The sequence below is a fragment of the Marmota monax genome, unplaced genomic scaffold (genome assembly GCF_021218885.2).
Source record: "Marmota monax isolate L192 unplaced genomic scaffold, Marmota_monax_Labrador192_F-V1.1 WCK01_AAM20220418_F8-fsc00122, whole genome shotgun sequence".
In the NCBI taxonomy this organism is placed as follows: domain Eukaryota; kingdom Metazoa; phylum Chordata; class Mammalia; order Rodentia; family Sciuridae; genus Marmota; species Marmota monax.
The window spans coordinates 2,449,673-2,468,726 of NW_026695223.1; the positions used below are offsets into that span (position 1 = coordinate 2,449,673).

Genomic DNA, 19,054 nt, shown 5'->3' on the forward strand with positions numbered 1-19,054 from the left:
CTCTAGCAGTCAGAGAAATGCAAATCAAAACCACCCTAAGATACCATCTTACTCCAGTAAGAGTGGCAGCCATTATGAAGACAAACAACAAGTGCTGGCAAGGACGCGGGAAAAATGTACACTCATACATTGCTGGTGGAACTGCAAATTGGTGCATCCAATTTGGAAAGCAGTATGGAGATTCCTTGGAAAACTGGGAATGGAACTACCATTTGACCCAGCTATTCTTCTTCTCTGTCTATACCCAAAGGACCTAAAAACAGCATATTATAGGGACAAAGCCACATCAATGTTTATAGCAGCACAATTCACAATAGCTAAATGGTGGAGCCAACCTAGATGTCCTTCAGTGGATGAATGGATAAAAAAAAAATGTAGCATTTAGACACAATGGAATATTATTCAGCAATAAAAAAGAATAAGATCATGGCATTTGCAGGGAAATGGATGTCATTAGAGCAGGTTATGCTAAGTGAAGCTAGCCAATCCCAAAAAAAACAAATGCCAAATGTCTTCTCTGGTATAAGGGAGGTGACTCAAAATGGGGTTGGGAGGGAGAGCAAGGGAGGAAGATTACCACTAGATAGGGAATAGGGGTGCAAGGGAAAGGGAGGGAGAAGGGGAATAGCATGGATGGTGAAAGGAGACCCCCATCATTATACAGAATACATGTATGAAGATGTGAATTTGGTGTCAACATATCTTATATATAATCAGAGATATGATAAATTATTGTATAATGGTGTATTAAGAATTGTTAACAGAAAATCGAACAAAAGTACAGTTTCCCCTGGGAAACTAGATAACCCTTGAGGAACGCTGCTAGACGATGCCCATTGCAGATCTGAGGTTGATTCTGTAATGCTACCATTCCGCTTTCAAATGTCAGATGAACTTTCTAAACACATCTTAAGAGAAAATACAAAGCTTTATGCTTTCAATGAGTGGTGGTGGGGTTACAACACCATCAAGGTCATGATAGGCACTTATCTATTTTACAAATTTGAGATATCAAAGTATGTTTATTTATTAGTGTAGCTAACTATTTGTCAATTTCATTCATCTTTTCAAAAAACTTGGGCTGGACATGTTAGTGCACGCCTATAAACCCAAACCCATTACCTTGGGAGGCTGAGGCAGGAAAATAACAAGTTCAAGGTCAACCTTAGCAACTTAGTAAGACCCTGTCTCAAAATAAAAAGTAAAAACCACTCAGAATGTAACTCAGTGGTAAAGTGACCTAGGGGTTCAATCCCCAATACAAACAAAAAACCAAAATAAAAATCTCTTATTTCATTGATGTTTTCTATTATTTTTCTAGTCTCTATTTTATTTATTTCTGTTCTGATCTTTATTTCCTTCCTTATACCATCTTTGGTATTAATTTGTTCTTTTTCTAGTTCCCAGAAGTGTAATGTTAGGTTACTTGGGATTGTTCTTCTTTTTTAATATAGGCTTTTAGTACCTAAACATAGTAGAAAGGCAATATTTGGATGTGAAATATGTGAACAAATAAATATATGTATTCAATTTGGTGTGTATTTAATACAATTAAATAATTTAAAAAATTAAATGTTTTTAATTGAATAAAAGTTGTAAATAGTTATAGGGTATGGTAGATATACATGATATCTTTTCAAATTGTGTATCCATTAACAAATTTCTGTAAATGTAGTTATTTTTCTCTTTTATTCCTTCTAGTACAGATATAGTTGACACATCATCATAATATTAGAGTGTTTTGAGTTTGACTATATACTTATTTTCCCATTGAGATTTGTTTTTCATATTTTTTCGTGTTACTAAGTGGCATCCTTTTATTTTAGCCTGAAGAACACTCTTCCGTACTTCTCACCAGGCAGGTCTAGGAGTGATAACTTCAGTCAACTTTTGTTGGTCTGAAAAGGCTTTCATCTCTCCATCATTTGTGAAGTACAACTTGGCAAAGTACCAATATATTGTTTTTTGAAAAGATTGTTTTTTTTATTAGTTGTTGATGGACTTTTCTTTTATTTATTTGTATGTGGTGTTAAGAATCGAACCCAGTGCCTCACACATGCTAGGCAAGTGCACTACCACTGAGCCACAACCTCAGCCCCCCAATATATTTTTGGTTGAAAGGATTTTTTTTCTTTTCAGCACACTGAAAATATCATTCCAGGGCTGGGGATGAAGCTCGGTAGTTGTGTTTACCTAGTATGTGCAAAGCTGTGGGTTCCATCCCCCGTACCACCAAAACAAAAAAAGAATAAAACAAAAACAAAAACAAAAAACAACCCTGCAAGATAATATTGCCCCCTCTCTCTGTCTCCCTCTCTGTCACTGCCTCCCCACCCACATGCAAAGTTGTTCTGAGAAATACACTGATAGACTTATGGGATTCACTGTGTGCAAGGAATCCTTATCTTCTTGCTCCTTTCAATGTTCTTTGTTTGAGGACTGGGAACAAGTCAGTGGTAGAGCACTTGCCTACCATGGATAAGGCCCTTGGTTTGATACCTAGCACCACAGGGAAAAAAAAAATCTTTGATATTTGATAGAGGCTGTAAAATGTCCTGGTGAGTCTTTGGGCTGAACATAATTATAATTGCAGGTTGATGAGTTTCTTGTACCTTAACAGTGACATCTTTCCCCAGATTTGTTAAGTTTTCAGATACTTTAAGTTTTTTTCTGTCTCTTTAACTCTCTCTTCTGCTTCCATAAATCCTATCATGTGAAAGTTAACTGTATTGATGATGTCCCGGGATAAACCCTGCAGGTTTTATCCATTTGTTTTCATTCTTTCTTTTTGTTCCCTTGACTGTATTTTTTTTTCTGTCTTTGAGTTCATGGAGTCTTTTTTCTGTTTGATGAAGGCTGCTTTTAACCCTCTAATCCACTTTCATTTTATCCATTGTATTCTTCATTTGCACAATTTGTTCAGATATCGTTTGTGTTAGTTCTGTTGAACTCACAGCTGTTTTCCTGATTTATTAAGCTGCCTAGTTGTGTTCTCTTGGAGCTTGTTGAACTTCCTTAAAACAATTATTTTGAACTAATTGTTGAGCAATTTGTATATTTCCATTTCTTTTCTTTTTTTTTAATTTTTTATTGTTGGTTGTTCAAAACATTACAAATTTCTTAACATATCATATTCCACACTTTGATTCAAGTGGGTTATGAACTCCCACCTTCACCCCATACACAGATTGCAGAATCACATCAGTTACACATCCATTGATTTACATATTGCCATACTAGTGTCTGTTGTGTTCTGCTGCCTTTCCTATCCTCTACTATCCCCCCTCCCCTCCCCTCCCCTCCCCTCTTCTCTCTCTGCCCCCTCTACTGACATTCATTTGTCCCCCTTGTATTATTTTTCCCTTTCCCCTCACTTCCTCTTTTATGTACTTTTGTATAACTCTGAGGGTCTCCTTCCATTTCCATGCAATTTCCCTTCTCTCTCCCTTTCCCTCCCACCTCTCATCCCTGTTTAATGTTAATTTTCTTCTCATGCTCTTCGACCCTACTCTGTTCTTAGTTACTCTCCTTATATCAAAGAAGACATTTGGCATTTGTTTTTTAGGGATTGGCTAGCTTCACTTAGCATAATCTGCTCTAATGCCATCCATTTCCCTGCAAATTCTATGATTTTGTCATTTTTTAATGCAGAGTAATACTCCATTGTGTATAAATGCCACATTTTTTTTATCCATTCGTCTATTGAAGGGCATCTAGGTTGGTTCCACAGTCTTGCAATTGTGAATTGAGCTGCTATGAACATCGATGTAGCAGTGTCCCTGTAGCATGCTCTTTTTAGGTCTTTAGGGAATAGACCAAGAAGGGGAATAGCTGGGTCAAATGGTGGCTCCATTCCCAGCTTTCCAAGAAATCTCCATACTGCTTTCCAGATTGGCTGCACCAATTTGCAGTCCCACCAGCAATGTACAAGTGTACCCTTTTCCCCACATCCTCGCCAGCACTTGTTGTTGTTTGACTTCATAATGGCTGCCAATCTTACTGGAGTGAGATGGTATCTTAGGGTGGTTTTGATTTGCATTTCTCTGACTGCTAGAGATGGTGAGCATTTTTTCATGTACTTGTTGATTGATTGTATGTCCTCCTCTGAGAAGTGTCTGTCCAGGTCCTTGGCCCATTTGTTGATTGGGTTGTTTGTTCTCTTCTTGTCTAATTTTTTGAGCTCTTTGTATACTCTGGATATTAGGGCTCTATCTGAAGTGTGAGGAGTAAAGATTTGTTCCCAGGGTGTAGGCTCCCTATTTACCTCTCTTATTGTTTCTTTTGCTGAGAAAAAACTTTTTAGTTTGAGTAAGTCCCATTTGTTGATTCTAGTTATTAACTTTTGTGCTATGGGTGTCCTATTGAGGAATTTGGAGCCCGACCCCACAGTATGTAGATCGTAGCCAACTTTTTCTTCTATCAGACGGCGTGTCTCTGATTTGATATCAAGCTCCTTGATCCATTTTGAATTCACTTTTGTGCATGGCGAGAGAAAGGGATTCAGTTTCATTTTGTTGCATATGGATTTCCAGTTTTCCCAGCACCATTTGTTGAAGATGCTATCCTTCCTCCATTGCATGCTTTTAGCCCCTTTATCAAATATAAGATAGTTGTAGTTTTGTGGATTGGTTTCTGTGTCCTCTATTCTGTACCATTGGTCCACCCGCCTGTTTTGGTACCAGTACCATGCTGTTTTTGTTACTATTGCTCTGTGGTATAGTTTGAAGTCTGGTATCGCTATACCGCCTGATTCACACTTCCTGCTTAGCATTGTTTTTGCTATTCTGGGTCTTTTATTTTTCCATATGAATTTCATGATTGCTTTCTCTATTTCTACAAGAAATGCCATTGGGATTTTGATTGGCATTGCATTAAACCTATAGAGAACTTTTGGTAATATCGCCATTTTGATGATGTTAGTTCTGCCTATCCATGAACAGGGTATATTTTTCCATCTTCTAAGATCTTCTTCTATTTCTCTCTTTAGGGTTCTGTAGTTTTCATTGTATAAGTCTTTCACCTCTTTTGTTAGGTTGATTCCCAAGTATTTTATTTTTTTTGAAGATATTGTGAATGGAGTGGTTGTCCTCATTTCCATTTCAGAGGATTTGTCGCTGATATACAGGAATGCCTTTGATTTATGCACGTTGATTTTATATCCTGCCACTTTGCTAAATTCATTTATTAGCTCTAATAGTTTCTTTGTAGAGCCTTTTGGGTCTGCTAGGTATAGAATCATGTCATCTGCAAATAGTGATAATTTAAGTTCTTCTTTTCCTATTTTGATGCCTTTAATTTCTTTCGTCTGTCTAATTGCTCTGGCCAGTGTTTCGAGAACTATGTTGAACAGAAGTGGTGAGAGAGGGCATCCCTGTCTTGTTCCAGATTTTAGAGGGAATGCCTTCAGTTTTTCTCCATTCAGAATGATGCTAGCCTGAGGCTTAGCATAGATTGCTTTTACAATATTGAGGTATGTTCCTGTTATCCCTAGTTTTTCTAGAGTTTTGAACATAAAGGGATGCTGTACTTTGTCGAATGCTTTTTCCACATCTATTGAGATGATCATATGGTTCTTATTTTTAAGTCTATTGATGTGGTGAATAACATTTATTGATTTCTGTATATTGAACCAGCCTTGCATCCCAGGGATGAATCCTACTTGATCATGGTGCACAATTTTTTTGATATGTTTTTGTATCCGATTCGCCAGAATTTTATTGAGGATTTTTGCATCTAGGTTCATTAGAGATATTGGTCTGTAGTTTTCTTTCTTTGAAGTGTCTTTGTCTGGTTTAGGTATCAGGGTGATGTTGGCCTCGTAGAATGAATTTGGAAGTTCTCCCTCTTTTTCTATTTCCTGAAGTAGCTTGAAAAGTATTGGTATTAGTTCCTCTTTAAAGGTTTTGTAAAATTCTGCTGTATACCCATCCGGTCCTGGGCTTTTCTTAGTTGGTAGTCTTTTGATGTTTTCTTCTATTTCCTCGATTGATATTGGTCTGTTTAGGTTGTCTATATCCTCCTGACTCAATCTGGGCAGATCATATGACTTAAGAAATTAATCGATGCCTTCACTATCTTCTAATTTATTGGAGTATAAGGATTCAAAATAATTTTTGATTATCTTCTGTATATCTGAAGTGTCTGTTGTGATATTGCCTTTTTCATCCCATATGCTAGTAATATGAGTTCTCTCTCTTCTTCTCTTCGCTAGCATGGCTAAGGGTCTGTTGATTTTGTTTATTTTTTCAAAGAACCAACTTTTAGTTTTGTCAATTTTTTCAATTGTTTCTTTTGTTTCGATTTCATTAATTTCAGCTCTGATTTTCATTATTTCTTGCCTTCTACTTCTTTTGCTGTTGTTTTGCTCTTCTTTTTCAAGGATTTTGAGATGAAGTATGAGATCATTTATTTGTTGTTTTTTTCTTTTTTTAAGGAATGAACTCCAAGCAATGAATTTTCCTCTTAGAACTGCTTTCAATGTGTCCCATAGATTCTCATATGTTGTGTCTGCGTTTTCATTAATCTCTAAAAATTTTTTAATTTCCTCCTTGATGTCTTCTATAACCCATTGATCATTCAGTAACCTATTGTTCAGTCTCCAAGTGATGTATTCTTTTTCCTTCCTTCTTTTATCGTTGATTTTCAGTTCCATTCCATTATGATCAGATAGGATGCATGGTATTATCTCTACTCCTTTATATTGTCTAAGAGTTGCCCTGTGACATAATATATGATCTATTTTTGAGAAGGATCCATGTGCTGCTGAGAAAAAATGTAACTGCTTGATGTTGGGTGGTATATTCTATATATGTCAATTAAGTCTAGGTTATTAATTGTGTTATTGAGTTCTATAGTTTCCTTATTCAAGTTTTGTTTGGAAGATCTGTCCAGTGGTGATAGAGGTGTGTTGAAGTCTCCCATGATTATTGTATGGTGGTCTATTAGACTCTTGAACTTGAGAAGAGTTTGTTTGATGAACATAGCTGCACCATTGTTTGGGGCATAAATATTTATGATTGTTATGTCTTGTTGGTGTATGGTTCCCTTAAGCAGTATGTAGTGTCCCTCTTTATCCCTTTTGATTAACTTTGGCTTGAAATCTATTTTATTTGATATGAGTATGGACACTCCTGCTTGTTTCCAAAGTCCATATGAGTGATATGATTTTTCCCAACCTTTCACCTTCAGCCTATGTATGTCTTTTCCTATCAAATGCGTCTCCTGTAGGCAGCATATTGTTGGGTCTTGTTTTGTGATCCATTCTACTAGCCTGTGTCTCTTGATTGGTGAGTTTAAGCCATTAACATTTAGGGTTATTATTGAGATATGGGTTGTTCTTCCAGCCATATTTGTTTATTTATGTTACTAAACATGGTTTGTTTTCCTCTTTGATTATTTCCCCCCCTTTACTGTCCTACCTCCCACTGTTGGTTTTCATTGTTATTTTCCATTTCCTCTTCCTGTAATGTTTTGCCAAGGATGTTTTGAAGAGATGGTTTTCTAGCTGCAAATTCTTTTAACTTTTGTTTATCGTGGAAGGTTTTAATTTCATCTTCCATCCTGAAGCTTAATTTCGCTGGAAACACAATTCTTGGTTGGAACCCATTTTCTTTCAGTGTTTGAAATATGTTTTCCAGGATCTTCTAGCTTTCAGAGTCTGTGTTGAAAGATCAGCTGTTATCCTGATTGGCTTACCCCTAAATGTGATCTGCTTCCTTTCTCTTGTAGCTTTTAAAATTCTCTCCTTATTCTGTATGTTGGGCATCTTCATTATAATGTGTCTAGGTGTGGGTCTCTTATGATTTTGCACATTCGGCATCCTGTAGGCTTCTAGGATTTGGGATTCTGTCTCATTCTTCAAGGCTGGGAAGTTTTCTCGTATTATTTCATTGAATAGATTGTTCATTCCTTTGGTTTGAAACTCTGTCCCTTCCTGTATCCCAATGACTCTTAAATTTGGTCTCTTGATGTTATCCCATATTTTTTGGATGTTCTGCTCATGGTTTCTTAACAGTCTTGCTGAGCTGTCTATGTTCTTTTCAAGTTGAAATACTTTATCTTCATTGTCTGATGTTCTGTCTTCTAAGTGTTCTACTCTGCTGGTAGTATTCTCAATTGAGTTTTTAAGTTGGTTTATTGCTTCTTGCATTTCTAGGATTTCTGTTTGTTTGTTTTTTATAACCTCTATCTCCCTGTATAGTTGATCTTTTGCTTCTTGGATTTGTTTATGTGATTCATTGTTGAAGTGATCTTTCATTGTCTGATTTTGCTGTCTGATGTCTTCCTTGAGACTCCAGATCATCTGAAGCATGTATATCCTGAATTCTTTATCTGACATTCCATCTGCTGCAGCTATTACCTCTTCTAACGTTGAATTGACCTGCATTGCTTGTGGTCCTTTCTTTCCTTGTCTCTTCATACTGTTCGCGTTCCTTTCTACTTGGTGAAACTGTTGTGCTATTGAATTTTCCCCCTATATATTTATATTGGTCTTGTATAGTTGCAAAGTCTCCCTCGCAGGCACGGGAGGCGGCTCTGCCCCTCCTCCAATTGGGGCAATGTGCCTACCACGCCGGCAGGCTGCTGGGCCTGCTCTGCCAGTCGGTAGCAGGTCCGCCTACCTTGCAGGCGCGGGCAGCGGCTCTGTCCCTCTGTGGGCCGCTAGGCTTGTTCTGTCGGTGGTCGCAGTTCTGTCTACTTTGCAGGCACAGGCAGTGGCACTGCCCCTCTGCAGGCCTCTGGGGCTGTTCTGCCAGTGGGTCGCAGGTCCGCCTACCTTGCAGGCACGGGGGGGGGCGGCGGCTCTACCCTTCCTCAGGCCACTGGGCCTGTTCTGTCTGTCGGTTGCAGGTCTGGCCTGTTCTGTTGGTGGTCACAGTTCCGTCTACCTTGCAGGCGCGGGGGGAGGGGGCGGCTCTGCCTCTCAGCAGGCCGCTGCTCCTCTTCTGCCGGTGGGTCGCAGGCCCGCCTACCTTGCAGGAGTGATTGGAAGCTCTGAACCTCCTCGGGCCACTGGGCCTTTTCTGTTGGTGGTCACAGTTCCGCCTACCTGGCAGGCGCGCGGGGGGGGGGCGGCTCTGCCCCTCAGCAGGCTACTGGGCCTGCTCTGTGGGTGGTCACAGTTCCGTCTACCTTGCCGGCGCAGGGGGAGGGGGCGGCTCTGCCTCTCAGCAGGCCGCTGCTCCTCTTCTCTCGTTTTTCATATTTCTAGTTGCCTCATTTGATGGAGCAATCACCTCTTCCCAATATTACAGTTTGGATTTTGTGAGAAGTCTTTTGCTTGTGGCTGGGTGGGGTACAAAGGTTCCAGCTACTGCAGTTTCAGGAGTGAAAAGTGGCGTAGTCTTCATGCATCTCTTTTTGCTGAGGTCAAGAATTGGTGAGGATTAGATTACCGGGGTCCTCAGTGGCCATATCTGCTGGTGTCCTCTGCAGTGCTGAGAGCTGTCTGTGTCTTTGGTGGTGATAGCCTCTGAGAGTCTCCTGATCTCTGATTCTTCTGTGGAAGAAGTCATGTTCAATGGGATCCCTGTAAGTGCTAGGTCTAGCTCCTGGATGCACTTCCACTGGCAGTGTCACAGTGTCTGATGCACAGGGCCCATGGAATAGCCATAATGCAGGGATCTGGAACATCAGTGTGAGTGGAATGACCTTGGCTGTGGGACTTGGGGCAGCAGTGGCACTGGTGCGTGGAGGACAAGCAGGCACCTCTACTGCTGCATTGGTAATGTTGTGCAAGGCATATGAACTCACAGTGGCTGCCAAGCCTGGGTTTGGAGCACAGGTGTGTGCTGGAATACCACTTCTCCATGGACTGTGCTGGCAGAGCAGCCAAGGAGCCCAGGTCTGGAATAAGCTGGGCTTCAGTGAGCAGTCTATCTTGTTGTGAAGGTGTCTCTAATATCCAAGGCATGGGTACTCACCAAGTGACCATGAAGCTGAGGCCTCAATACATGTACATGCTGAGCGATCTCAACTCTGGGTCCCAGAGTGGAGACATCCTCTTCAGGACTCTGGTTTTGGTGTCTGAGGCACGAGAGCATGCAGTACAGTCACGGAACCAGAGTGTGCAGCACTGTGTACATGGAACAGCTGTGGGTCCAGGAGCTGAGGTACAGCAGTGCCTTCTCTTGGGGGAAAGAGAGATAAGCAGCATTTCCCTTGCCACAGGGTTTGAAGTAATGAGGGATTCGTGTCACCTCAGTGGCACAATCTGCTAGCCAGCGTCTCTACAGTGCATTTCCTATGGACCACATGGCTGATTTCAACAGCACCTCCTTCTTTGTTGATAGTCATCTTGAGAGATCTCAAGTATGCCACCCTCCCCAGCAATCCCTTCTGTGCAATTACTCTGTTTTTTTTTTGTTGTTGTTGTTGTTCCACTGTTTTGTTCCAAGTTCTTAATTGGATCCTTGAGCCCTCTCAAGACTATTTTTGGTTTTGGATAATTGTTTAATTTTTCTAGAAGGAATGGAGGAGGATGAATGCAGATATCTCCTACTCCAACATCTTGCTGGAGTTACTCTCTGAATGCAGGGTTTTTAATCCTGTTTTCCTGAAGTTAAGATTCGATCCCATTGGCCCTGACATACATGCTAACAGGAAAGATCTGACCATTTTCTTCCTAATTCCAGGGGGAAAAGATTCCTGCTTGGTTTTCAAGATCACCAACAACTTTTATCCTTGTAGCCTAGAAAAATTCAATAAGTAATTATAATAGCCAATGTTTCCGCATAGAACACAAAGTGGCTGGGAACTTTTCTGGTGACTTACACAAAGACCAAAGAGAGAGCAGGGTGTTAGATCTGATAGTCTCTAGGTGGATTTGATCGAAGTATTTTTTTTCTTTATTGTGCTGCTATTTGATAATGTACTATTAAGCCTTTTTGTATTGATAGTTATACACGAAACCATCCTCTAGTGTACTTCCCCCTCCACCTTTGGTATCAGGGATTGAACCTAGGGCTGCTTAACACTGAGCCACATCCCCATGCCTTTAAAAGAATATTTTATTTAGAGACAGGGTCTCGCTGAGTTGCTTAGGGCCTCACTAAGTTGCTGAGGCTGGCTTTAAACTCATGATTCTCCCGCCTCAGCTTCCCAAGCTGCTGGGATTGCAGTCATGCCACAGCACCCAGCATGCATAATCTTTAATTAATTTTATAATCAGAAGTATGTTCATCTCACTATTAGAGTGAAGTTTCTTTCGTGTATAATTATAATTATGTATTAGATAATTATCATAATTACAAATTTGTTAATTATGTAAATTAATTATGATTAAACTTATGTGTTACCTGAAAGTTTTATCTCTTGTCAACAGGAAGCCCATATATTTTCTATTCCACCTAAGTTCAATTTTACAAGTTTACCTTTTTTCTCACAGTGTACTGATATGGTTTAGCAAAGTGTTTATATTTATTTGTTTATCCATCAAATATTTTTGTATGCCTCTTCTGTGCTAAGTTCTATCCTAAGCACTTGGGCTGCATCAGTGAACAAAATAAATATCTTTGAGTTCTCAACACTTACATGCTTATACTCTCATGACTCCTTTCATTTTCCCATACCTATGATATTTTCTTCTTTCCATTCTTATTTTATGCATTATGCTTTTATTCCTTTTCCTATTAATTAGTTAATAGTTACTCAACTGGTTCTGTCTTTTCTTTCTCTCTTTCTGGATTTCACTTAGAGCAAACTTTCCAAAGGAAAAGAAATGCATTTATTAGTTCTGGTTTTCTGGACTTTTTTTTTTTTTTAAGCTGGGGATCAGATCCATGCCTTATACATGTTAGTCAGGCATGATACCATAGAGCTGTAGTTTCATTCCGGTTTTTGCATTCATTAATAGCTCATATCTTACATCTTTTTCTAGCTTATGAATAGGCTTCTAACTTTTTCAGTTAAATAGCTATTTCGTTAATTTTTTTTTCATTTTTTGATTTGTTTTCTTTTCCCTATGTTAGTGCTGGGGATCAAACCCAGGTCCTCATATATGCAAGGCAAGTAGTCTGCCATCAAGCTACAACCCCCCCCCCCCGCCAGTTTTTCTTTTTCTTGTTTAGTAATATAAACATTGAATGCAATGGATTTTCTTCTGAGAACTGTTTTACATATGATTTCATAAATGTAATGCTTTCAATTTTATTTTCAAGACATTCTGCAATTTGACTTTGCTTTCTTCTTTGATGAATAGTTGTTTACAAGAGTTCTTGTTGTATTTTACTTTCTAATGTTAGAGCTTTATCTTCTAGCTTTGATATTCTACTTTTAATCATGCTGAGCTCAGATAATATCATTGATCAATATTTTTAATAATTCATGAGATTGTGACAAGATATATTCTACTTCAAAATATTGGGTTGGGCATAATGGACATACATTCCTGTGTTGTAAATCCTTAGCATTTAATATTGGAAAAGCTGTTCTGAGTGAGTGGCTTCATTCCTTATCACAATGGTTATTAACTAGGGCTAATTTTGTCCCACCTCCCCCAGGGGACATTTGAAAATGTCTACAGATATTTTTGGTTGTCCCAACTTGGGTGGGGAACACAGAGGTGACACCAGCACCTGGTAGGTAGAGGTGGGGAAACCGCTAAACATCCTGTAATGCTCAGGAATTACAGCAAAGGTTTGTCCAGCCCAATGTGAATAATGCAGAGATGGAGAAGCCTTGATGATACAAAATCCTTTCTTGATAAATGTCACAATGTGCAGATTCCTGATGCCATAATTTCAGTTCATTGCATATAACTGCCAGCTAATCCCTTTAGACTCGTTTCTATAGCACTTCAAGTAAACAGTCCATCTCTTACAATTTGTCTGTTTTTTCATGCATTTTATCTTTTCTTGTATTGTTAAACTCATAATGGATTTTATTATTTTAGTATTTGAGTTTAGATAACATAGAAACATGAGTCCCAATGAAAATAAGGTAAGAAAAACCAGAAATTGTAAATTATAAATTATTTCCTCAGTATTGAGAGAAAATTTCTCTGGTTAAATAACTACTGATACAAAAGATGGAGGTAATCAGAGGGGCAGATTAAGCTAGTCTTCTGCTTTCCTTCTTTCCTCAAATTTCTTGAAATCACCGTGCAAAGAGACAACTAAAAACACCAAATTCATGCCACCTGTAGAATAAAGAAAGGGTAGATAGAAAGAAGGGATGAGACTGGCAAATAAATAAAAGTTGAGAAAACTATAGTTCAAAATACTTACAGTAAACAGTTTCTGCAAAGATTAGTGCAATTTTAGACATACTCCAGCCTTACAGTCAATTAAAAATTTAAAAAATAAACGCTTTTAGAGAACCATCCGATAATATGTTAAAAATCTGCATTTAGCTGGTGGTGATGGTTCAAGCCTGTAATCCCAGCAACTCAGGAGGCTGAGGCAGGAGGATTGCAAGTTTGAGGCCAGCCTCAGCAATTTAGTGAAAGCCTATCTCAAAATTTAAAAAAATAAAAATAAAAAAGAACCAAATATGTAGCTCAGTTGTAAAGGGCCCCTGGGTTCAATTCCCAGTGCCAAAACAAAACAAAACAAAAAAACTGTTTAAAATCATTAGACAAGTCATGTATTCTGCCAGCACACACAGCTTCCTGTACATACAGCTCTGCGGGTCAGTAGCCAGTGTGTTCTTCAGGCTGCGGTTCACTCCTTTCTAATCCATTGGGACACTAGGCCTGGAGAAGTGGACTAGCACAGTGCCTGGCCTGGAGGGGAACACAGCCTGGAGCAGGATACATTCCAAAACCACACAATGGCAGAAGAAAGAAAAAACAAGAGAGAAGCTGATTTTGACACTGACTTCTGGGATACAGCTATGGAAGTGAGGAGGGAGATGATGTGGCGGGAGAAGTAGGGAGCTATGTCAGTGTGTAATGTGTCCTTGGGGCTACATGAGAACCAGGCACTGAGTGTGTCTTGTGTAAATAATATCCTCCCAACATCTCTCTGGTTTAGAAACCAATGACATGAACTACTGCCACACGTACCATGAAACCAGATCTCTCTCTTGCCAACTCTACCTGCCTTATGGGCAAGTGGTCTCTGAGAGGACGTCTAAGTACAAGAATCCAGCAACTAGGAGTCTAGTAGGAAGAACCAAAAACTGGCAAGGCTTTGAATACACTGACCACAACCCAGACTCCAGGAGCATTCTTCAAAGGTACTTGACATTAAAAATATCTGTCCTTATGCATGGTTGTCATTAGTCAAAGCTTCACTAGGTACTAATACCATCAGTTTCTGTCTCCATTCCCAGGATCTTTGAACTAAAGACTACATTTCAACCTGGAATTAGGCCCCTATCAAATGCCTCACACAATGTCCACTGGGAGAAGTCCTTAAAGACAGAGCTTCAGTATTTAATGGGAAAGAATAGCTCTGTGCTGGCTTATGGTGACCTTGCACACATTCACAAGGGAACATGGGAAAGCTTGAACTGCAGCTGACCCGTCTTGGTAGAATATCTTGAATCCTTCTGGAACATGCATGCATGAGACTTTGGAGAAGATTCTTCAGGGACGTTTCTCCCTCATTTCTTTTGTCAGTCAGCTTTTCATCCCTGTGACCAAAATACCTAACAAGAACAACTCAGAGGAGGAAAGGTTGATTTTGGCTCATGGAATCTGAGGTTTTAGTTGGAGGTCAACTGGCATCACCTAAGGTGATATAGAAGACTATGGCAGAAAAGCAGAGTCCAGGCCTAGGTCGGGTCCAGGACTGCCCCCACCGTCCTGTGTGAGAGCCCAGGTCCAGGACTGCTCCTGCACAGAGTGGAGGACCACACTGGGGCTCCCATTTACCAACCTGTTGCTCCCCCAGCCTGCCTCCATCTTGGGAAACAGAAGCCATCGACATAGCCCTTCCCACGTAGTAGCCTCCACCTTGGGACAACAGACAGAGCCTGGAGGCAGCTGCTTCTCCAAACAGGCAGCCCAAAGCCATTTTAAGGCCCACCCTTTCAGCCCCATCTCTGAAAGAAGTTGCAGCCATCTTGGGACACCCCCACTGATATCTTGAGGTACTTCTGCCATTGCCGCCACCATTTTTAGTTGTGCAGTAGAATCCATCTTGGGACACCAGCTGGGGGATAGAATCCCAACACCATAGTGAGGTACAGGTAATCTGCAGGGACACTACAGATTATAGGGTAAAAACTGTAATACCTCAGATCCACACTGCAAGAAAGGAAGACACATAGACAAAATGAAAAAACAAGGGAAGAAAGTTCCCCAAACAAACCGAGACACTACAGTAATAGAATCCATTGACAGTGAGTTGATGAAATGCCAGAGAAGGAGTTCAGAATGTACATAATTGAAATGATCTCTGAATTAAAGAATGACATCAGAGAACACATACAGGCAAAAATGAATCCCTCCAACAAAGAGATAAGAGCAAATACAGACAACCATTGATCACATCAACAAAGAGATAAGGGAGCAAGTACAGGTAGCAATAGATCACTTCAAGGAAGATATAGAGATTCTGAAAAAAAAAAAAAAAGAAAATCCAATAAGAAGATTGATGGCAGAAGACTATGGCAATAGCAGAGGCATTTGGGAAACAGAGACAGAGAGAAATGGGACAGGGACAAAATATAGCCCCAAAGGCTATGCTCCTGGTGACCTAGTTCTCCAATCTGAGGTATTACTACCTGCCTACAGTTTCCACCACATCCCAGTGGTCCATTCTGCTATTAATGTGTTAATCCACTGATGAAGTCAGAACTCGCACGATCCAGTCACTTCCTCCAAAGCTCCTTTAGCACTTGAGCTTTGGGGGACCTTACAGATAGAAACCATAACACTTCCTTATCTAGCACTGTAATGAGGCATTTTCTCATCTTCTCCCAGTTGCTGACAGGTCTAAGGGTTTTTGTCACCTAACCAGGAAACAGCTGCAGGTTATAAAGCCACCTCCCAGCACAAAGCAGAGCTCCTCAGTGACGGAGTCTATCCTCATTCAGGTTTCTTTTATTTTGATTTGGCCCTGTACAAGAGAATAAAGATAAAAGATTGTTACTAGAAGGGACACAGACACTGAGAAGAGAGACATAAAGATAGAGATTACACTCTGTATTCAGAAGGATATAATAAAATGACTTAGATTTCAGTAACAATTCACCTTAGGGGTCTTGAGGATACATAAATAGATGTCTATGTTTTTTTAATGATAAATATTTTTTACATTGTTTTAGTTATAGATGGATACAATACCTTTATTTTGTTTATTTATGTGGTGCTGAGGATACAATCCAATGCCTCACACATGCTGAGAAAGTGCTTTACCACTGAGCCACAGCCACAGCCCAGTACATACTTTTAGTAGACCCTGACACCTGTGTTCTGTTATGGCAACTGCTGCTTCATCACCAGTGCACAGCTAGCTTGCACAAGAGCTGGTAAATTTTCCCACTTTATAAATATAAATATTTGGATTCATGCCACGGCTGGGTTGCTATGGGTTGGAGGGGAGCACTGGGTAGTGGGTCTCTGGGTCAGGCCCTTATCTGCCATCAGACTCAGTGAAGCGGAGCCACTGTCACATGGACCTGTGGAGAAACTTAATATATTAAGTTTGTTCTCCCTGAGGCTAGAGCCGGAGTGCTGTCTTTTGGAGAAAGCCAGTGAATTAAACTCCATGAAGACAACAGACAGTTCTTGTGTATAACAAGGAGTTCAAAAAAAATTGGCCCAGAAGGACTTAAACAGGCAGAGAAGGATAACTCTCTAAAATGGAGACATCAGCTTGTCCAGCTAGAAGAAGAACAAAAGTTAATATTGACTCCATTGAAATGAAATTTGGACTTTTGGCGCCAACTCTGGAGGGCCATTGAGAGAAGTGATATTGTGGTAGATATTGATGGTAGATGCTCAAAACCCACCTCTGTTTAGATGTGAAGATTTGGAATGTTATGTGAAGGAGACAGATGCTGAGAAGGAGAACACTGTCCTGATAAACAAGGCCGACTTGCTGAGCAGCCGAGTGCCTGGGCCACATACTTTGAAAAAGAAGATGCAAATGAGGTTATTTTCTGCTCCACTTTGGCTCAAATTGCTCAACTGAATGGTGACTCTAAGGAACAAGTGAACAGAGATACTGGAGAAGGGAGCATCTGATTTCTGAAAACTCCAGTTTTGAGGAGAATAAAATTCCACACAATGAGACCAACCATCTCCCCAACAGGGATTCTCTCTTACTTGATGATTCCTCTTGTGATGAGGATGATAGTGAGGAGGATTGTCAGGAGGAGGAGGACTGGCAGACATGCTCAGAAGAAGACAGCTGCCCTAACGAGGAGGCCTGAGGTCAGGGCTGGAAGAAAAGCCACTCTGTGGATTCTGAGGCTCAGGACAGGAAAATCCAATGGAGGAGGCAAATTCACAATGTTAGCTACCACCATCACTGGTGCTCTTTAAACAGCTGCACACTGGGAAGCAGGTGAAAGATGGGCAGTTTACCACTGGACTGGTGGGCTACCCTAACACTGGTAAAAAGTTCAACCATCAACACCATCATGGGCAACAGAAAAGCATCTGTGTCTGTCACACCTGGTCACACCAAGCATTTCCACACTCTCTACATGGAGCCTGGCCCATGCTTATGTGACTGACTAGGCCTGGTATTGCCATCCTTTGTGTCTATGAAGGCAGAGATGATTTGCAATGGAATTCTCCCAATTGACCAGATGAGAGATGGTGTCACACCTGTAACACTAGTATGCCAGAATATTCTACTACATGTTTTAGAAGCTACCTATGGCATAAGTATCTTAAAGCCTAGAGAAGATGAAGATGCTTCTCGATCTCCAACCTCAGAAGAACGGTTGACAGCAAGGATTCATGATAGGACATAGACAGCCAGGCCCACCTTGGTCTGCACACTATATCCTAAAGGATCATGTCAAAGGGAAACTACTATACTGCCATCCTCCTCTGTTAGGGTCTGTAAACAAGTCAAGATGGCCCCTGGCATTTTGCCAGGGGGAGTGGTTTGTGAAGTAAGGCCAGCGAGCCATTAAGTGTGGAGATTCCTTATTGGTTGACTGCTGTATCTAGTTTATGTTAATTAAGATAAGCTGTGTGTAATGTATATATACCCCTCCTGTCCTACAATAAACGGCTCCCACTCCTGCTGTATCTGTGTACACAAGTTGTTTGTCACCCCCCGGTTATTTGGCTGCAGCCGGACTGCGGCACTCCTCCTGGAAGAGCTCATGTGACATTTCAGCATCAACACCAGTGACTCCTAAGGAATGAAATGAATAGTGATAAAATAAAAATGCAGCCAGGTAGAAATAAAAACACAAAAGCAGATAAAAAATGCAGTTGACAAAACTTTTTTCATCAAAGAATATGAGCACTTTGACCAAAGGGGTTCAGGCTCTGGAAGCGCTAGATAAAATACAGCAACAGAAATAATAACAAGAAAATTTCTAGACTCCACAAGCACCTAGATATGTGATCCTGGCCATCTGTACTGTGCATATGGAAAAGAGTAGAAGCTCTTTGTTGCCTGAGGAACTTTTGACTCCAGTGCTGTAGAATGGACTCTGCTCTAGTGGATGTAGCCATACCCAACAGTCTTGATGTCAAGGCTGAAGGGCTCCTGATATACTGCCTCTGACTTGAGTCATCATTGGTACCCCAGAAACGTACTGCTGTAAGATGATGAACTTCAGAAAGTTAAAAAAATAACTTTGTATACCCTGGAGATTAATGCTCTAATCAAGAAAAAAGCAAAAACTAATATCACTAGTAAGGGAGCTATTAAAATAACCCTTCAGATGCTAACAATATATTAAGGTGACTTAGATTGCATGCAAATATATGTGATAGCTTAAATAACATGGTCTACATCAGAGAAGGATCTGTGTGTTGCTGAAAAGATAATGTGTTCAGTGACTGATGGATGAAATGTTCTATATGTGTCTGTAAAGTCTAAGTTATCAATGTATTGTTTACTTCTATAGCTTCTTTATTCAGTTTTTGTTTGGAGGATCTATCCAGTGGTGACTGAGTCATGTTAAAGTTACC

General features: G+C 40.2%; 1 pseudogene; it reads left to right on the forward strand.

The window, feature by feature from the left end:
• The first annotated feature begins 16,477 nt into the window (after window positions 1-16,477).
• On the forward strand, window positions 16,478-18,482 carry LOC124086045 (large subunit GTPase 1 homolog; annotated as a pseudogene).
• Window positions 18,483-19,054: the final 572 nt, after the last annotated feature.